The sequence below is a fragment of the Ambystoma mexicanum genome, chromosome 6q (assembly GCF_040938575.1).
Source record: "Ambystoma mexicanum isolate Mex_15411 chromosome 6q, UKY_AmexF1_1, whole genome shotgun sequence".
In the NCBI taxonomy this organism is placed as follows: domain Eukaryota; kingdom Metazoa; phylum Chordata; class Amphibia; order Caudata; family Ambystomatidae; genus Ambystoma; species Ambystoma mexicanum.
In genome coordinates this window covers 1,093,241,173-1,093,255,378 of record NC_090937.1, presented here as the reverse complement: position 1 = coordinate 1,093,255,378, position 14,206 = coordinate 1,093,241,173, and positions in this window count along the sequence as shown.

Below are 14,206 nucleotides of genomic sequence, written 5' to 3'. Positions count from 1 at the left end.
CACTTTTGTCAGCAGTGGTCACCAGACTAAGTATAAGGCCATCTTCAGGACACCAATTGCTTTGTAGTTGATTAATCTTGATCCCCTTTTAGTACATACACACGTCTGCAAAAGAATTTTTTCATACATCAGTATACGTATATTAATCTTGTGTAAGACTCTGCTGTAAGACATTTGTTTTTTTAAAAACGACAGAACAAGTTGCGTATCTCCACTTTGACTAAATTTAAGAGCGATGGCTAGTTTTATGTTATACTAAACCTGCCTTTACCCCACTAAGTCCATATTGTGCTATTTAGACTATTGAGAATACTTAGACAAACGGTGTCACTAACTGTACAACTACCCTCGTCTCAGCATTCAAATGCTGTCAGGCTAATTATGTTTCGTTTCCATTGCCATAGGAAACAAATCCATTCACAGCCTTTCAGTCCATCCTAAATCACCAGAAGGCACCTGGCAACATTCAACCAAATAGTGGTCTAGAATTAACCACAGGTGCCATTTCTAAACAGTTGTTTTAATTAACTACAGGCACCAACATCACAGAGCGCAACTTAAGTTACCTTCGCGAGAATTTTTGAGTACAACAAGCTCAGACAGCGAGATAAACCGCAGAATTCTAGTCACATAAATACAAGATGTGGACATGTAAGTGTTTTTAATATTTAGTAATTTTTTTAAAAATGTTAAAAGACAAGTTAAAGTGTAGGGTTTTCCATTAAGTGACAAAAACCTGAGACGAGGGTAGTTGTACAGTTAGTGACACCGTTTGTCTAAGTATTCTCAATAGTCTAAATAGCACAATATGGACTTAGTGGGGTAAAGGCAGGTTTAGTATAACATAAAACTAGCCATCGCTCTTAAATTTAGTCAAAGTGGAGATACGCAACTTGTTCTGTCGTTTTTAAAAAAACAAATGTCTTACAGCAGAGTCTTACACAAGATTAATATACGTATACTGATGTATGAAAAAATTCTTTTGCAGACGTGTGTATGTACTAAAAGGGGATCAAGATTAATCAACTACAAAGCAATTGGTGTCCTGAAGATGGCCTTATACTTAGTCTGGTGACCACTGCTGACAAAAGTGGTATATCATAACGGGCCGAAACATATGTCGACTGTTTAAGGAAAATCAAATGTTTTTTTCCTATGTCAAAAATGCATATTCAAACTGAAATGTTATGCCTACAAAGATTTATATTCACTTTAGAACTCCCCTGTTAGATGAGATGTATGTAGAATGAGTGATATGATTGAGTATCAATTTAAAAATGCTTTTTAAAGATGTTTTACAACTATTAAAGAGACAGAACCTTTGTTACAAGTTGGAGTGATTAGTGCAATTTTTCTCCGCCTGCGACTTCCTAACTAATGACAGAGTTAGGTTGCCTTTAACTCTCACGCAAGATCCATACAAGACTAAAAGAGAGGGGTAGTCCATCTGTTTTTCACTTTTCTCCGCTGCAAAAAGAGTGTCAAGAAAGTGTGGACTCTCTACTACGGATCCAACAAACAGCAACAGCAATTGAAGTATAATAGAGTCTGTGCAGGGCAGATAATCGCCCTGCAAAATCAGATAGATGAGATAAAAGAAGAAAATAACAAATTAATTCTCAAAGACCTTGACTCCCAGACAGAATTTGATGAAGAGCGCCAGAAAGCTGGTGCACTCAAAAATCAAAGGGATGACCTGGATGCACAGAGGGTTACTCTCATTCAGGAAAGGGACACCTTAGGCCAGGGGGTCAGTTATTTAAAAACCAAGATGGAAGAAAATCACCTGGCGCTTCAAGGACTGGGTGAGCTCCAAAAAGACTACGAAAAACTGTTAGAGCATGCCAGGAGGGTGGAAGATGCTCTAGCAAAGAATGATCAGGCCAGTAAGGAAAGGACTCAGGAGGTAACACTCCTGCAGCAAAAATTGGCCCAATACTCCAAAATTACACAGGATGCACAGAGAGACAATGAGGCTCTATGTGAGAAAAATGACAGGCTCCACAGACAGGTAGCTATGCAGGAACAACTAATAGAGACTAGTAAGGCCTTGATAGAAGAACAAAAGGGTCAGGTTCTTGCATATCAACAGGGAGCAGGGGCTGAGAGAGATGAGGTCCGCTGGGAGAGGGAAACACCTGAGCATAACCTTAGCAACCCTGGTACCAGAGACTTTCATCTCTTCAGCTCCATGGACTCTACCACCCCCATGTCCACTGGCGCACATGAGCCAAGGGCCACGGGGGTGGCAGACTTCAACCTAAGGAGAAATATGGGGCTCATAGGTCAGTGCCTCCCAGAAATGGATGGGCAGGCATCTGTGTATGGGTTCCCAAGTGCTAGGGCCATCTTCTCTGATCAGGGAGACTCCAATGATGGGAGGATCAGAGAGATGGATCCTCAAAAGTATAACTTACCCAGAGATCAGATGGTAAAATCTGGTGGGGAACTCCATGAGAGTAGGCCCACTAAGGGCATCCTGAAAACCTCTTCCCAGCTATGACAATGGGGGGCTACTCAGCCAATCCTGGGAGCAAGGAAGAGTCAGAAGACTCTTCTGAGCGCCACAGTACCCAAGAAACTAGGACCCCACATTCTGCCAGCCATTCCCAAGCTCGCAGAGTCCAGGAGAGCATAGGAAACCAGATAGGCACCTCTGGTAGCAGTGCCTCTGAGTCAGAGGATGAGTGGTCCAGGGTGACCTGAACTAAGAAAGCCAACAAGGTCAAGAGGGCCTTGCTCAAGGATCCCCTGAAGCAAATAAAAGCCATTAGGAGCGTTATCACGCCCTATCATAAGAATGCAAAATATTCGGTTTGGGAGAACCTTGAGCTATTTGAACAAATGATGGAAACTTTCCATTTGAAGGACAGCCAAAGCGGTGTTCAATATGTAAAGTGGACATTTTCTCCCGAGTACTCCAGCTTCTTTGCGGGGCTGGAGGATCAGAATCATTCCAGATGGCCATCCTGAAACATTTTTCTATTCATAGGAATCCTCAGGAGGCTCGCAAGGCAGCCTATAACTTGCAATGTGGGGAAGACCAGGCTCCGTCAAGAATTTGTTCAAGAGTTAAAACGCGCCTTTGCGCAGACCACTAGAAGGGTGCACACCGACAGCAAAGAATTTGTAAACACTTTCTTTCATGCTCTCCCTAAGTACATCATGACCCAGCTAGTGAGGGACTTTCACGAGAAAAGATCGCTAGACTGGGTCATTGAACAAGCCACGCACATTTATGAGGTGCAAATGCCAGTGGAAAATGAAAATGGTGGAAAAAGCCCCAAAACAACCAACACCCCTGCTAAAGTGGCAGAGGTGAAGTTTGCCCCCATTTTAGATGTGGAGATGGGGGGGCCCAAAAACCTGCCAGTGCAGAATCAAAACAACCCCAAACCCAGAAGGCCCTCGGGACAATCACAAATAGGGAGCCAGGGAGGTAATCCCACAAATGGGACCCCTAACTCCCCTGACTACATCAGCCCGCGCTACAAGGGTAATAGATCCATCCTGGGTTATGTGTGGACTCCTCCAGCCCAAGGTGGGGGGATCCAACCAGACAGCAGCTAACCCAGGGAACTTCCCTCCTCACTTCCCCCAGGAGGGCAGTAATCCCTCAAATACCAGACAAAATCTCTTTCCCAGATACCCGCCAAATTTCAACGTCCAAAACAACCCATCCTTCTTTCCCCACTTTCATGAGCCCAGGCAGCCCAATCCGGGAGAGGGGAGGCCAAGGGTGGAGGGTTGTCACAACTAGAGCCCCAGCTCCAGAATATGGCACAGGATCTGGGTCGCATGCTGAGGGCTCAACAGAGCCCTCAGATGAGCATGGCGGCTCAGAATGCCTCAAATACAGGACCTGGTGCTCGAGAGCAATGACGGGGAAGAACCCCAACAACCCACCGGTTCCCAGGGAGGAGGCACAAGGGGAAGGGCGGTGTAAAGCCTTGGAGGAAGCTTCCTTCCCCACTTGTAAAAAGCCCCTGGAAACCCAGGAACCAGAACCAAAATCTCCTGCCCCCGAAAGTCTGCAACCAAAGAAGCAAAGAGGGGATAGGAGAAATAAAGACCTCAAAAAGACCCATTTTGAGGAGGAGGTACAAGTCTTCCAGTTTGAAGGAGAGGGATCCTCAGAGGATCCTGGGAAAAGGATCTTCTTCAGGGATGGGGGATCTCCTCCCTAATAAAAATGGGTCCCAAAGGATCCAAATCCAGACTGGGTACATGGGGGCACTGAGTTAGCACCGCCCATCATCAAACCCCAGAATCACCAGCATGAAAATCCCCTGGTTCAAACTCATCCTGGTGACTGCCTCCAGAAGGGGGCGGGGCAGCCCAGAACCAGAACCAGGGGAACCCAAAACTTCCCCCATATCTACCTGTCACCTTTTTCTTTCAGATTCCCAAGGCACCAAACAGAATCCTGCCCAAATCACCTTTCTGTCACAATCCAAAACCAAGAAACTAACCCACCAGTTGTCCAAAAATGTACATTATCTTTGCTCCCTTGTGGAGAAGCAGGGAAGATTCTACGCCTCGGTCCAAATACAGGGGCAGTGTACAATTTTGGCACTGGTGGACACTGGACCCCAAGCTACCCTTCTGTCAAAAAGGGCCTTTGATCAACTGAATTTGGGGAGGGGGGAGAAATACCAAATTCCTCTCATCCCTCTTCCTGGACAACTTCAGAACTTCGACGGGAAGGAAATTACCATCGAGGGGGCTGTGGATTTGGACATTAAAATTGGGCGACACAAGGTGAAGCACCCGGTCATAGTTGTGACTCCAGAGGGCACACCTTGTTTACTAGGGAATGACATCCTGCGTAGGTTGTCACCCCTCAGAGATTGTGTAAACAAGGTACTCTGGACCCAGACTAGCCGACCAATAAAATTGAAACATAGCGTCAACCATGTTAGTTTAAACGGCACATGCCACATGGTTGAACAATAACCTGACCAAATAGAATTTCACTTCCAGAATAATCAAATCCCAGACGTGACAGTAATTGCAGTAGGACAACAAACTGGTGATGGGGGTCCTCTCTATTTCTGAAAATCAACCTTCCTTCCAGTCTAAGGTGGCATTTCTCACTAGAAGGAAACACTCTGAAATTCTTTACAAATTCACAATCAGAATATCCCACTCCTATAGTCCAGAAAGATGAGAAATCAGCTCAAAGCTTGGCTGATATTCAGAAAATTGGAGAGCAGTTGTTCATCCCTATTCATTTAAATGAGGGAAAGGACTCTGTTCTCGCCCGAGTGTGTGTGAACAATGGTAAGAGCTTCATCAGCGAAGCCATGTTCGGCAAACTCCCAAAAGATCCAGCCCCATTCCCACATTTAAACTGTTAGACAAATGGGGAATGGACCTGGAAACACACAATTCCAAACATCTCCTGCCTAGCAGGTATATGCTCAGAATTTCCATAGGCAACAAGAGCATAGTCCATAATTGTTGGGTCGTGCGAGATGTCCCTGCTGCATTTTACTTAGGCAGTGACATTCTCAATCGCTTTGCCATTAGCTTGGACCTAATAAACTTCAAAGCCTGGTCCCGATTAGCAGGTAATCCCATGGACTTTGATGACCCAGAGAAAGAATTTAGGTCAGCTCAACTGCTGCCTTATGCAGTTGAAATTCAGATTGGAGAGGAAGTCACCATCCCAGAACGGACCTGACAATTCTCACTGGAAGTGAAAGTTAAAAGAGGACAGAAACTGAAAGACCCTGACGCTATGTCCATCTGAATGCTCATTTCCAACAGCAGGGGTTGGGGGTAAACCCAACACCACTAGTCAACCTAGAACATGACACCATTCCAATAGAGGTGGATAACAGCGACTTAGAGAGTATCACTCTAGCCGCAGGCACCATTATTGGAATGGCGGTTGATGACCTACATTTTTCCATAGATTTAGGTAATGAACTGTTAGGACCAATCCCCAAGGACTGTTTTGATGGTGATAGCGACGATGACGCAACACCAGACAGGATCTTCAACCGGCATGGGGGGAATTTCGTGGTGTACACTTCCTGCCCTTATGGTAAGGAAGATGTGACCTGTGACTTCAGGAGGGATGAGATGATCTTCCAAGTCCGCAAAGACTGCCTTCCCCACCTGAAGCCACCAGTCCAAATCAGCACTTTGACCATGGACTTCTCCACCCAGCTGGAGGAGGCCACTGAGATAGCAACACTTTCCAGGCTTCAGGCGGATGATTGAAGAGAGAGTAATCCTAGCCGATGCCTGTGAGACTCTGGAGCAAAAGCAAATATTGAAAAAAGTTTTCTTAGATTTTCAAGATCTCTTTGCGGTGGACTCATATGACTGTGGTCGCACCGACATCCACACAACAACAATTCCCACAGACCCTGGCATGACTCCAGTGTTTGTGAAGCAATATCGCTTGCCTCTCGCATCAATGAAGTCCCTTACTGAAATAATTAAGAACCTTGAGTTCCGTGGGATAATTTGTCCAGTCCACAGCAACTTCAATAATCCGGTGCAGGGGATTTTGAAACCAAACGGCCAGTGGACACGCTGTGCTGACCTTAGGGAGCTCAACAAACGGGTCCATACTTCCCGATGGCCTCTTCCCTACATCGACCAAGGGCTGGCCCAGATCCAGGGGTCAAAGGTATTCACTACCATTGACCTGACCAATGGGTACTTGACTTTACCTGTCAGTAGGGAGGACCAATACAAGCTGGCTTTCACCTTTGGGGGGCAGCAATACACATGGACCCGGACTCCCTTCGGATACATCAACTCCGGCAATTAATTTAACATTTTTCTACACAAGGCCATGCCCGACCTGGGTAAAAGGGGTAACCTGGCCTATGTAGATTATGTTTTAGTCAAAAATTCAACTGTGGAGGAGCACATAGCAGAGATCCGTTATGTCTTGACACAGTTGATGGCTGCTGGAGCAAAACTCTCCTTTCAAAAGCCACAATGGTGCAGAACCCGTGTCAATTTCTTGGGGCTTGAGATTACTCCTCAGGGTCTCTGTCCCCAGGAAAAGAAAGTGGAAGCACTCCAGAAATTAAAAGACCCCACAACTCTGCAGGAACTAAGGAGCCTCCTTGGACTAACTAATTACAGTAGAAAGTTAATTGAGGACTATGCAGAGATTACAAGACCCCATATCCATCTTTTGAAGGGGGGGTCAAGTGGGAGTGGTGTCGAGAGCAAGCCGAGGCAGTAAGACAACTCAACAGAAGCCTCTCACAAGCACCTTGCCTAGCTTACCCTGTCAAAAACAAGGAGTTCTTCTTGGAGACAGGGTTGTCAAATACATGCTTGACTGCAGTATTATATCAAAAGCATGACAAGGTCAATAAAGTAATCTCTTATGCGAGTAAGACTTTATCCTCTGTGGGGGAAAAATTCAATGATTGTGAGAAGGCACTCCTGGCAACGGTGCGGGCATTGAAGAATTACCGCCTGTTTATCCAGGGGGAACACATCATAGTGGAGACTCCACACCAGCCTCTGCAATATCTCCAAAGTGACAGAATCCGGGCCGGAAATGTGAGTAATTTCCAAATTACTTCCTGGATTCTGTCAATGCAAGGCTTTCCTGTGGATGTTAGATATGGCCAAAACAAGAAGAGTCCCCTTGCTCAAGGTCTGGCTGACTGAGAAAACTCTGTCGAGGACGAAAGTCTTAAAATCAAGGATAACATGGAGGCATACCTTAATTCCCCACACAAATTCTATGAAGAAGACCAGTGTGAGGGAATGCCCACTGTCTATGTGGATGGGTGCTCCTACCATGTTGACAACAACGGGGAAAAAGAACTTGTGACTGGCGTAGGGAATGCGTGGGTGAGTGATGCCCCAGAACCCTCCGCTGGGTACAAAATCTGTCCCCGAAAGTAGTCAAGTGGCAGAGTTGATGGCGGTGCATCAAGCCATCCTCACTGCTGTCCAACACCAACTCCATGAACTGGTCATAATCACTGATTCGGATTATGTACGGAACGGGTTTGTGGAGCACCTGGTTAACTGGAAAACCAGAGGCATGCTATGTGCTAATAACAAACCATTGAAACATGGGAAATTAATCCAAAATATAGATGATCTGGTCAGCTCGAATGGGATGACCATCTACTGGAAACAGATCAAGGGTCATTCTAAAGTAGAGGGACCAGACAAAACTGGAAATGACCTAGCTGATCAGCTGGCCAAAACTGGAGCCATCCAAGGGGATCTACTTGAGATCGAGTCCCTGTTGGGGGAGATCCAGGTCACTGCTATCACTAGGTCCCAGACAAATGCTCACAATGCACTCTCAACTGCACAATGGAGTAAGGAGACCGCAGATGCTGATTTGATTACGGCTCAAAAAGGGGATCCAATAATTGGCAAGTTTTATCAACACATTGAGGACCCTGAGAACTTTCCCCTGATGGATACCGATTACATTGGGAAAGAGGACCTCAGAGTGTTGATGAAATGTCCAAAAATGTTCCGAATCCAAGACGGTTTGTTGATGAGGAGATCCATAGCTGGCCATGACCAGTGGGTGGTCCCCACCTCATACCGAAGCCTGATGCTAAGTCACGCCCATGATGCGGCCACAGCCAGTCATCGGGGGTTTCATACGACACTAGAAATCTTGAGAGAGGTTGCATACTGGCCACACATGGGGCAGGACCTCGACCAATACTTGAAGGGGTTTCTTGTGTGTGCACAATTTCAGCCAATATCCTTCACACATCGTGCGCCTCTTCAAAAGAGGGGGATGACACTGCCTTGGTCCGATTTACAAGTCGATTTTATCAGGCCCGTGATTCACTCCTCTAGGGGGAACAAGTACATGTTGACCGTGACATGCTTGTTCACTAAATGGGTGGAATGTCTCCAAGCCACAAATTGAGAGGCAGAAACAGCAGCTGCCCTGATGATCAACCACATCTTCTTGCATTTTGGACTACCCCAAAGGATCAAGTCAGACCGAGGTAGCTACTTCACTAGCGAAGTGATGACAAAGATGTGGGAGATACTTGGGGTCAAAGGGAAACTACACATTGCCTACCGGCCAGCCTCTAGTGGTGGAGTTGAGAGATACAACAAGACAATTGTGAGCATATTAAAAAAGTTTGTGGCAGATTCTGGGCCAAGATGGGACATTCCATTACCTCTTGTCCTGATGGCCATCAGATCTACCCCTTCTTCTGTCACCATTTGAGCTGATGACTGGACGAAAGATGGTGCTTCCCCAGCATCTGCTCTACAGAACCCAATAGCAGACCTTGATAAATGCCTCCACAACTCATGAGTATGTTGAGAATCTGAGAAAACACCTTCAACATGCTTTTGCCTATGCTCAGCGGAATCTAGAAAGATCTTCATACAGTATGAAGACCCACTATGACCTTAAGACAACTAGAAAAAAATACAAAGTAGGAGACCGGGTCTACTTGTACAATTTCCCAAGGAACCAGGCCAAACAGTGCAAATTTCTTCCTAGCTGGCCGGGTCCTTTTAAAATTGTAGACAGAATCTCACCAGTCGCCTACAAAATCTGTTTCCACAAAGGCAGTTTGACAGAAGGGGAAGATAAGTGGGTCCACATCAACCAGCTGAGGTGTTGCCATCCTAGGCATACTCTGCAGCAACTAGATGACTCATCTGGAAACCAAGAGGGGGACATTCCAGACCCCTAGAAAATTCCAACTGTAAAACCCTTCCACCTGTGAAAATTAGTAGTAATTACAAGCAGGAAAGATTGTCATTTATATGTCTAATGTATGCGTCTGCCCCGCTACATGAATAGTGGTGGGGAAATGTCCACAAATATGCCCTTTTTTGTCATCATAGGACTGAAACCATGGATGCTAAGCACCAAGGAGGACCACTCGGGGACCGGAACAAAAGACCCAAGGGGCCCGGGGTATCGCTCCACACTTCCACCTGGAACCAGCGAGGAGAACCTGACGATCCAGCACTGATGGGAGAAGCAGACGAATTTTGACACTTGGACCAAAAAGAAAAACTGAGCAACCCAATCTATCGACTTCCTCTTGACGGGTGGTCAAAAGTCAAGTCGCGAGGGTGGGCTTTGTGGGATACATTAACCCACTTATGCTCTGCCCTGCGGCATCACTGTGTTCTGATGGTGCCAGAATCATCAAAATGGCTGCAAAACCCCTATGCACGCCCAAACCCATGAAAATTACGCTCTACAAAGCACAAAAAGATGGCTGCCAAATCTACCATGCATGCTGTCAGTGGTGGAACGGAGACCTTCCTCCTGAAGCATGTCATCGGTCTGCCCAACCAGTAAAAATGGAGCCTGCATGAAAAGCAGTGTTGGCTGAAAGAAATCCGAAATCTTGCATTTTAAATCTTTTTTTGGTTGCTGAAAATACAGAACGCTGGTCCAAATCACCCACAAACATCCAATATTCTTGCTTGGTGTCACATTTTACTGAATTCAAGAAATCATTGTGAAATTTCAATATCCTGGAAAGCTGAATTGATCATCTAAACACCCACAGCAAAAGGTGCCTGCCTGTGGGATCTGTCACGGCCGCCTGAATGACTGTTTTCAAAAGCCTGCTTTAAAATTGTAAACTTGTACCATTAAGATCTAATGTCTGAAATCTAAGTGACCTATTTTCAAGATTAACCTAGGTTGTAACTATTTAAACTTCATGGTTTACAGTCTGAAATCAGTGTTCTAGCTGCTTGTTTGAAAATTGCAAGTTTATTTTAAACAAAGAAAAATGTAACAAATGGCATTTAAATGAAGCCTGACTCCAAGCCAAAACCAGTAGAACCACTTCCCCCCACAGGGCCAGGCACCTCCCTTCTGCTCTCTAGAACAGGAATTCACACACTTGTGTTGAGTAAGAAGGGAGGGGCACTTGGGCTGCTCTTGGAAGAGCACAATGGATTTCCTCCCAGGCAAGGAGATGCTAATCAGGAAGGATCGTAAATGGCCTCTGCCAGAAGGAAGGGGGAGGAGATTGCTTCTGAGCTGCAAGATGGAGAAGGAGGCGGGGACAGACAACTTTTGTTGATTCACAATGGACAAAAAGCATATTTCTAAAGGGACTGATAATTTACTGTGTACAATTGTAAAAAATATGTAAACCCCGGACTTCTGAACCAAATTTTTGGCTGCACATTTTAAGAGGAGCCAGAACTCTGTGCTATGTTCTGGGAAGGAACTGTAGAAATTGTGGTTTTATATAAAATTTAATTATGTCAAAAGCATGAAACTTCACATGCTTATGCCCAGATATAATGCGCACAGTGGTACAAAGTTTTGGATAAACTAGATATTGTGTTCCAGCCCAAAAGGGCAGAATTCTGTCAAAAGCCGATACAAGATCCTACAATGACGGGGCTTGGGAGAGCATTTGCTCCACAAAATATGTGATCTAGATATGTTACTGTTCTAAATTTTGCAAAATTGTATATATGTATTATACTAAAAGTAGATTTCATGTTCAAAAGCCAAGGGGAGGATTCTCTGACTCATAAACCCACATCATCATGGTGACACCCTGTTTTCTCCTCCAATCAAGGTAGAGGGGAGATTCTAACCTATAGCCAACGAAGGGGTCACACTTAGGATAATCCAGCATACACACCCCTTTATCAAATGCATAAATAGAGAGAGCTGAGGACTTAGAAGGACACACAGATCCATCCACTATCCTGATCCTGTCGAAGCACCCTGAAGGAGATCCATCCATATTCCTTGCTCCAGACTCCAGAAACTTTGCAAGCAGAAAGGCCCATTCCATTAGTTGAACCATTTTCAACTAGGCCTTGAATTTCCAGAACTAGAATCCCGCCACCAAATGGGAACATCAAAGAAAACAGCCGTGCTCTGCTGTAACTGCTTGCCTGCCAAATAATAATCTGCAGAACCAGGGCAGATTAAACCCAATCCTGTGCCGTGCTGTGCCGTGCCGATTCTGTCCAGTCCTGTCGTGCGGTGACCAGAGCGCCTTGCTGATTGCAGACCCTGTCCAGTCCGGTGTGCCCAGCAGAACTCCTGTCCATAATTCTTGACTGACCAGAATTCCTTACGGTTCTGTTCAAACATATATAGTGAGTATCCATAGTATAGGACTGTCACTAGCCTATGTACTGTCCATAGCAATCCCTATCCAAATACATCCTATCTTGTCTACAGAACTGCATGGTTAGAAATATTTTTGCTCTGCCTGAACTCTTTATCTCATCCCTACTACCTTCCTTCTGTAATAGTATTGTTAAACATATCTTGGCACTGCTCCTCAGCAGGCAAAAACTTGATCCAGAGGCATCCTGGTCTAGTGGCTGTGCTCCCGTGTAGTATTTGCTTCTTCATAGTCTGACACTAGTGTAAAGAAATCATGTTTGTCTTTTGAAAGCGCATCCCTGTTTTCTCATTTTGTTGCATATTTAAAGAAATGACCTCCACGAAAACGTCCATAACTTCTTCCAATTTAATGCTAGAAATAAAATGTAAATGTCTGCTTGTAGCTAACATCCATAGCTTTCCAGAGAACCAAAAACTGCATCTTAACTTCTCCTGCGATTGCGATTACCGCGCACGGAAAAGTTTGCCACAAATTTTGTCTTAGGAAATTTCTATGACGTGTAAAACAGCTTTTCATTGCACCCGATCTCAAATTTCAGTTTGCACATTGTTTATTAGTGTCAAATCATTGCTAGAGTTTGTCTGCAACCAGATAAAGGGGCTCCCATTAGAATTTAAACAATTTCAGTGATTTAAGCCATATTTAGTGTTTTACCCAATCCATTCTCAGACAACTTTAAAAACTAGTTTTACAGTTTGCCAATCAATTCTGTTTCTCTCTTGTGTTTGCTGGGGGGGAATTGGGATTGACATTTGTTTGAATTCTGCATTCCTGAAACCTGTTCTCTCTCCTCCTATCTCTCTACATTGCATCTTGGGGGGTTAAGGAGTGAGCAGGGGGAAAGAGTACCCACATTGCTATTTGATTTGAACACCCACCCACAAAAGTATTGTTGCTGTGCTGCATTGTTTTTGCTCATTATTATTCCTTATGATTAAAGAGAGTGCTTAGTGTGACGTCAAACCATTGGTGATTACTGTATCCCCATTAAGAATAGTGTGATTATATTGTGAATATATAAATAAATATTGAAACTTTGAAAACCAGCCTGATTCCTGGTTCAGTGTGACCGGGGGGGTTCCAAGAGAGGGGCGTGATATAAGTGGTACATTGTTCAGAATAAAAGAAATTTTAGACACAAACAAATAAGGATTTCAGTCGTGCATTACACGCTAGGCATTGACTTAGGTGAAGTGCCGGATTGAAATCACTTACAATGTGGGTAGAGAAGGAGAGTGTGAAGTGGAAGATTATCACAGGTTATCCGCCATCACAGGTTGGAGCAGGAAGAGGACCACGAGAGGCTGCACAGAGAGTGACATGGAAGGAGTGATAATGTGTGGTGAGGACGATTATCACAGTGTGCAGCACATCTTATGCATGCCGTCTACAGGACAACAAGCACGTGTCAGTCCACCATGACATGCCCACCCATGGCAGTCAGGTAAATACAGGCAGAACTGCCGGACAATCACAACAATCCATCCAAGCAACATACACATGTCATAGACGCACACGCATCACCACTCATCGGACATGTCCTCATAAATGGGCAGGTCTCCCACGCCTTGGATCTGCTCCACATCAATCATATCACTGACTTGTTCTTCATGTTGAGTGAGCTCATCGTACTCTTGTGGTGGCCCACCTCCAGTCACCAGAGTAGAGGAGTAGGCGCTACCCATCTTCTCTTTGGCTCGGTGTCGGGGGTCATTCCAACGCTTCACTGCCTCAGAAGCTGTGCGCCTCTCCAAGGCATTGATTAGATCTGTGACACGCTGCCAGTGGGCCATACCCTGAGGATGCATATGTGTGCTCCCTACCCGCACCAACATGTCACATTCATGTTCCTGCACGTAGTCCACGAGGATCTTGAGTTCCTCATTACTGAAGCTCCTCTTCCTCGATGTGTGGGTCTCCTGTGCCGTACCTTGGGTTGGAGCCTGTCCCGTTACTGCACGCTTTCCCTTCTTGCAAGGCCGTGCAGACCCTGAGTGGCTGGGAACACTTGGGTCAGTAGGGGCTGGAGCACTGGTGGACTGGGCTATGGCATCACCTACCGATGTTTGGACAGGAGGTTGCCCTGC